The following is a 6,128-nucleotide window of genomic DNA, read 5'->3' on the forward strand; positions in this document are numbered from 1 at the left end:
TAGAGGTTTGTATAGTGTTTATGTAACAGGTGCTAAGTGAATAAGAGACTCTAGGGTGGCAGTATAGAAGAAACATGCGGTTGGGATTTTTCACACAGGGTTTCTCAAGGGGAAGTCCAGGGTCTGTCAGTAATGTGACAGTCACCGCTCCGAGCCAATGAAGAAGTGCCACACGCGATTAGACTGCCCTACATCACTGAGGGTATAAAAGACATTGCACTACAAACTTTGGGGTCTTTGCGTGCCCGACGGAACGTACTCACGGATCAGTTCGAACTCGGAACGACCTTCGGCCCGGCCAGCCAGAGGGGAGGACGCCAGACCTGCCTGATCCGGGCGACCAACCCCAGAAACACCTCGCCAGAACACAACAGCAGTCTCACGTGTCACTAGCGCACGTGAGCCATGGTGAGTGTGTGCTCACTGGTGGACACAACACCATTGATTCTGTTTTGTTTAACGTTTCATCAATAAAGTTAAGCCTGACCACCTATAACATCGCAAAGCGTGATCTGCTGTAAGCCCGACTATTGAAAGATCCTGTAACGTGGCGTCACGAACAGGATGGTCAGCTGCAGATCACGACAGGGATGATCAGTCCCGCTGTCAGGCATGTCCTTGGGCGTCCGGCTGCAGGCAGCTTGTGGACCCTGATGAACTTTGGCGCCATCTGCAATTCCATCAGGCTCCTGGCCACACCGATAATGATGGGACCCAAGTATTTTGTGTGTGGCTTGGGGAAGACCCCAGGAGACCTTGGGAAGCCCGTCTTACGGGCCGTGCTCTTGGCTGCATATTAAGAGATTCCGCAGTCGCTTTCTCTATCCCATCGGCCCAAGGGGAACAGGTCGCCGCAGCCAATGAGTTCCCCCCTCCCGAATGGGATGCCACCCCCTCCCAAGAGTGGGACGGTTGTGTGGTGGTGATCGCTGCGCTTGCGGGTGACAAGGGGTGCTTGCAAGGAATCGCTCCCCCCTCTCCGTCCACGATCCCCGGCGGTGTTAGTCACCAGCGGCTGCACGCCCTACCTGAAGACCTCGGGGTATTGAAACAAGGGAAAAAGAAGGGAAAGAAAGTCGCATGCTTGCGTGCTTGTCTTGAAACCCTTGTATCCACCCTTAACTGCTTGAATGATTATGAAGTGGCGGTCGTTACCATGAGCCGCGCTAGGAAAGATGGAGCCCTTCAACAACGGCCGAGCGGCGGAGACAAACTGGAGCCCCCGCCCCCTGCTCCGCCTACTGTCCCACCACCATATTTAGGAGACGAGGCACCGCCTCCACCAGTGACGCCGCTATATCCGCCACTCCTTGAAGGGCGGGGCAAGACTCGTCCTCCTCCTCCAGCGCCTCCTCCGTCAGCACCCAACTTCGTGCCAACCCCCCCGCTTAAGGTTCATCCTATTGAGATTGTGCAAACCCGCCAGGGCAACGACGGCAACATTATCACTGAGCGAACCACTAGAGACCGTGATCGTGGTGAAATGAATGAACTTATAAGCAGGACAGCCCGCCAAAGCGATGAGACGCCAACCCAGTGGCTAGGACTTCTGGTTTTGGAATGCGGTCGTGAAACGCTCAGCCACCGGGAGGCTGTCGTTCTGACCACACATGGAAGCTACAGCTTAGGACTCCTGCCCAGATCCAATGTCCTAGAAATTGCACGTACCCCCATGGCCTATTTTGCTCCCTGCCCTAGTGGCAGGAGCTATTCACGAGAAGCCGCATCAGGCGCATGAGGGGGCCCAATCGACCCATGCTCCGCATTCACAGCCATTTACCAACGCATTAGCTGGTGCAGTGTATTTCTCTATCCACTGGCATTCCACGATTGATGCCGGGGTATCCGTTTTCACCCGATCAGGAAACAAGGGCGATAGCGACGATGGCGACGGGCACGAACATCACTCTGACGATGACATACCTACTTCCTCCAGGCCACCGGATTCCACACTTACCAGACCAGGGGCATCACCCAATCAACCAACACGACAACCTCATCATAGTTACGACCCATGGCCTCAGCAACATTGCAAGGACCCTCTCCAACTTCAGATTTCCCGGGCGATTTTACAAGCCGCGATTGACATCTATGCCGACAATCCAGAGCTCGCTTCAAGCTAGCTCTCTTCACCATCAGCCACTTGCAGCGTTGTACCAGTTCCAATACCAGTGACAACAACGACAGCATGAACACGCAGCACCAACACACCCCGCACAAGCCCTGCCAGCCAAAATCACCAATTTTGTCCGTGAAGCGCCATGTCGGTATCCCGAGCGTACCCCAGAGGAACGTGCCTGTTTTGGGTTCCTCCTAAATCACGCTGGCATGAAGAAGGAGATACTTCGTAACCTAGATGAGGAAACTCAGAAACAGCTAGTGGTTAAGCTTGGCTTTCAGTTTACCCCCAAGCCAAAAAACTAGTATGGGCGGACGCTGATACTGTGGATCCAAGCGCCTGCCGGTGCAGTAATATTAGTGATCCTCCGCAGCCACAAGACATCCGCAACTTGGAAAAGCCTTCCTACCAAGTGTTTAACAACGCCACCTCAGACGCCCGCCCCTACGCAGTCGTACCAGTTGTTCACCCCATCACGAGACAACAACTGCCAATTCATTTCTTGTTAGATACCGGTGCAGAGATTACCGTCATTGACCCTGCCACCACCCCCCCATACTCCCACTCGACGCACCATTCATGTTGCCAGCGTTAATGACTCTTCTACAGTCCCGCTAGCCAAGGTATGTCTCGGCAATCCCATAACAACTATAGTCGCCGCATTGGGACATCTAAATCTGCTCGGTGTATCAGAGTTACGAGCCCTGCACATGAAAGATCTTGTGTGCAGCGCCCTCCCAGTTACCGGGGCTGTACACTGTCTGCCACCTCCGTTCACACCGCAACTGAAAGACCCGACAGCCTCTCCGTGGTGGTTCACCCCTATCCGTACCAAACCTCATCTGATCCCATCTCTGCTTGCTCTCCTCAATAACCTTACGACGGAGGGAAAAAATCGAACCAGTGCAGTACAGTCATTATGTATCCCCTGGCTGGGGAATACCTAAACCGAAAAATCCCTCTGAAGCTCGCCTGGTTGTTGACTACCGTCAAGCCAATAAACATTCAGACCTAGTCCAACTTGTTCCGGTCATAACATTACCGGACCTCCAAGCGGAACTCTTACAGGTCATGGCCCAAAGCTCCTGGACTGCTACCACCATTGACCTGTCAAATATGTTCTTCAGCCTCCCTCTTCTTGATCCTGAAGGAGTCCTGTGTATGGGCATCCAAGGCCACATATTCTGCTGGAGGGTTTGCCCTCAGGGCTATTGTAACTCACCTGCGCTTGCTACAGCCACCATGAATCAATCCCTTCAGCGTTTTCCCAAGTCCGATTGCAACGCGAAACTCTTCAACTATGTAGACGACATCCTGGTCGTGGGGACTCCATCAGAACTCGTTAAACGTGTCACCGCCAACCTCGTCAATCACTTATGAGAGGAAGGATGGGACATCAACATTGCCAAGTCCCAGTTGGAACCCTCCTCCAGCTGTGTATTTCTGGGCACTCAATATACTCCTCAGGGTCGCGTCGCATCGCCAGCTGCAGTGCCCACCCCACCATGGGATACGGCCTCTGACACAGGCCCCACACCAAAGCAAGCCCAGCAATTCTCAGGCAGTATCAATTGGCTCCGCCATCATGTTGCGCCTGAACACCTCGGTACACTTGCGACGTTACAGCATCGATTGCGAAAGAGGACGACAAGTCATCAACCCTGGATGCGGCGAGATAACCGCCGAATCCATGACTTTATCCAAGCCGCCACTTCCACACCGCTAGTGCCATTTAGCCCAACGACACCGCTTTGTGTTACTGTCAGTTGGACCCCTACACATCTTTGGGTCACAGCACACACCTCTAAGGGCCCGGCCACATTTCTTAACTGGGCCCTCCATAAGGAGCAACATCGTTATGGACACCTGGGCAAATTATTGCTCTGCCTATGTTTAGCGTCTGAACATCATCTTCACCATAGCATTCATGACCTCTACGGCCCAGGTGCCACCCTACTCACACACCTCGATTCTACACGAATGCTGGGAGATTTCCATGGGGCTCCTTCCACCTGGCACGCTCGTGACACACGCCCAATACAATTGGCTGTGTGGGCATGTGTCACGACAGTGCCACTGTCACCCCGACCATTCTCTCCCGTCCTATCTTGTACAGGACTTCGCTTTCAGGAAACGTGGCCAGTGATGGCACGTCACAATTCGGTGGCAGGTTTGCCTGGAAGTGTTCACTATGTGCTGCCAGCCACACAGAATAGGCGAACCCCGACTGGTGCGACACACCAGACACACCCCTTACACATCAAGCGCAGGAGCTCGAGCTGCGGGGAGCCATCGGCGCACTTAAACATATCGCCATTGCACATGACCAGCCGTTTACAACAGTGGTCCTTGTCCTGGATTCTCACTGGGTCTGTGACGTCCTTAGGGGAGTAGCCGAACCAGAACGTTTTCGCTCCCAATGGGATGACATCTTTGAAGTACTCCACCGCATGAATCATCTCCCAATGATCCGACATACTAACTCTCATGTACCGAACACCAACCCATTACATCAGACCGTCGATGACTGGTTAGCTCTAGGTCCAAAGACAACATCACACGATTGCATTAATGACATCATTCATCCAGCCGCGGAGGTGCATAGGTCACTAAAACCGGTCTGCGATCCGTACCTTAAATGGCTTCATGACCTATGGGCCATCCCAGTTCAGACACCACCATGCGGCGTTATTGTAATGTAGGCGGCTGGCAATATACCACCCGTAACGGCCTACCCACACCACGCAATTGGCGACGCGTGCTTCAAGCCTGCCAATGTGCCCAGATTAAACCTTTTAGAAAGAAATGTTTCCAGGGAGCTTATAACACTGAGCAACACCAACCTGGGGCATTTTGGCAGGTTGATCTAATGGGCCCGCTTCCCAATGCGCGCCAGCATCCCAAGGCACTTGTTGTCGACCTCGGTTCCTGTATGGTCAGTGCGATTCCCATGACTAGAACCGACGGGCCTCGTTGTGCTCAAGCTCTGTTGCAGCAATTTTCTCAAATGGCAGACTCCACGAGAAATACAATCTGATGGTGGGCCACCTTTCAACAGTCATCACATTTGCAACTTTCTCACGACGCATAATATTCGTCATCACATACATCTACCGTATCACCCCCAGTCTAATGGCATCGTGGAGCGCGCCATTGGAGAATTAAAGCGTAAACTCTTATTGGAACTGAAACAAACCAATTTCAAGGGATGGTCGAAAGTGCTTCCACAAACCCTGCTCAACCTCAACAGTGGAAAAAAATCTCTGGGCAGTAGGACCTCTTCAGGCCCGAGAAGGATGGGACCCAGACTTCAAACCTGGGGACCCCATATGGGTTGCCTTCCCCACCTCAACCCCCACCAAGTATCCACCCACATTTCCTGGCGTGGTCGTTGAACCCACGGCTTTAGCCCATACCTACAAGCTCCGTTTAATCGACTCAGTCGATGATCGTGAGCATTTAGTACATTTCAACTGGCTAAAGCCTCGCAGTGTTTTGTTAAGCTAACAACTGTTTGTTTTCTAAGTCAGGTAACCCCTCACGATGTCCGTCCGTCGACAGGACGAGGAGGCTGATACTGAACCTCTCATCCGCCCATCCATCGCGCTGCCACCGTGAGACCCACGGGCACTGCCCCTGTCATTCGTGGGGTTATGGGTGAGACTTGTGGGGAGACCAGGGGGGTCGGGAGCAACCGCCCCCACACTGGGACCGAGTGTACTCCCACGCCGACATCGGAAGCTATGGTTACTCTTTTTTATCTATTTTTTGTTGTTAACTAATACCATTGTAATGCATTCTTTTACAAAACACACGAAGCGGAGTTTAGATTTATCCCCATTGCAGACAACTTATTCCTCTGCACCTCACGGGAGTGGATGTTACTTACTGGACACACGTCAGGCTCGGTTTGTGCCCATGCACCCACCTCAGCTGCAGATAGCTCTTTTCGTATAGCTGTTATCCCTGTTAATTACACGGAGTTATTTTTGAGTTTTACACGTAATTC

At 52.7% G+C, this 6,128-nt stretch overlaps 1 protein-coding gene across 2 annotated transcripts in view; it reads right to left on the reverse strand.

The window, feature by feature from the left end:
• Positions 1-6,128, reverse strand: part of CGNL1 (cingulin like 1) — a 108,138-nt gene that overhangs the window by 88,507 nt on the left and 13,503 nt on the right. The window lies entirely within an intron of this gene.

This window comes from Crocodylus porosus, unplaced genomic scaffold (assembly GCF_001723895.1).
Source record: "Crocodylus porosus isolate Cpor-Errol unplaced genomic scaffold, CroPor_comp1, whole genome shotgun sequence".
Lineage (NCBI taxonomy): Eukaryota > Metazoa > Chordata > Crocodylia > Crocodylidae > Crocodylus > Crocodylus porosus.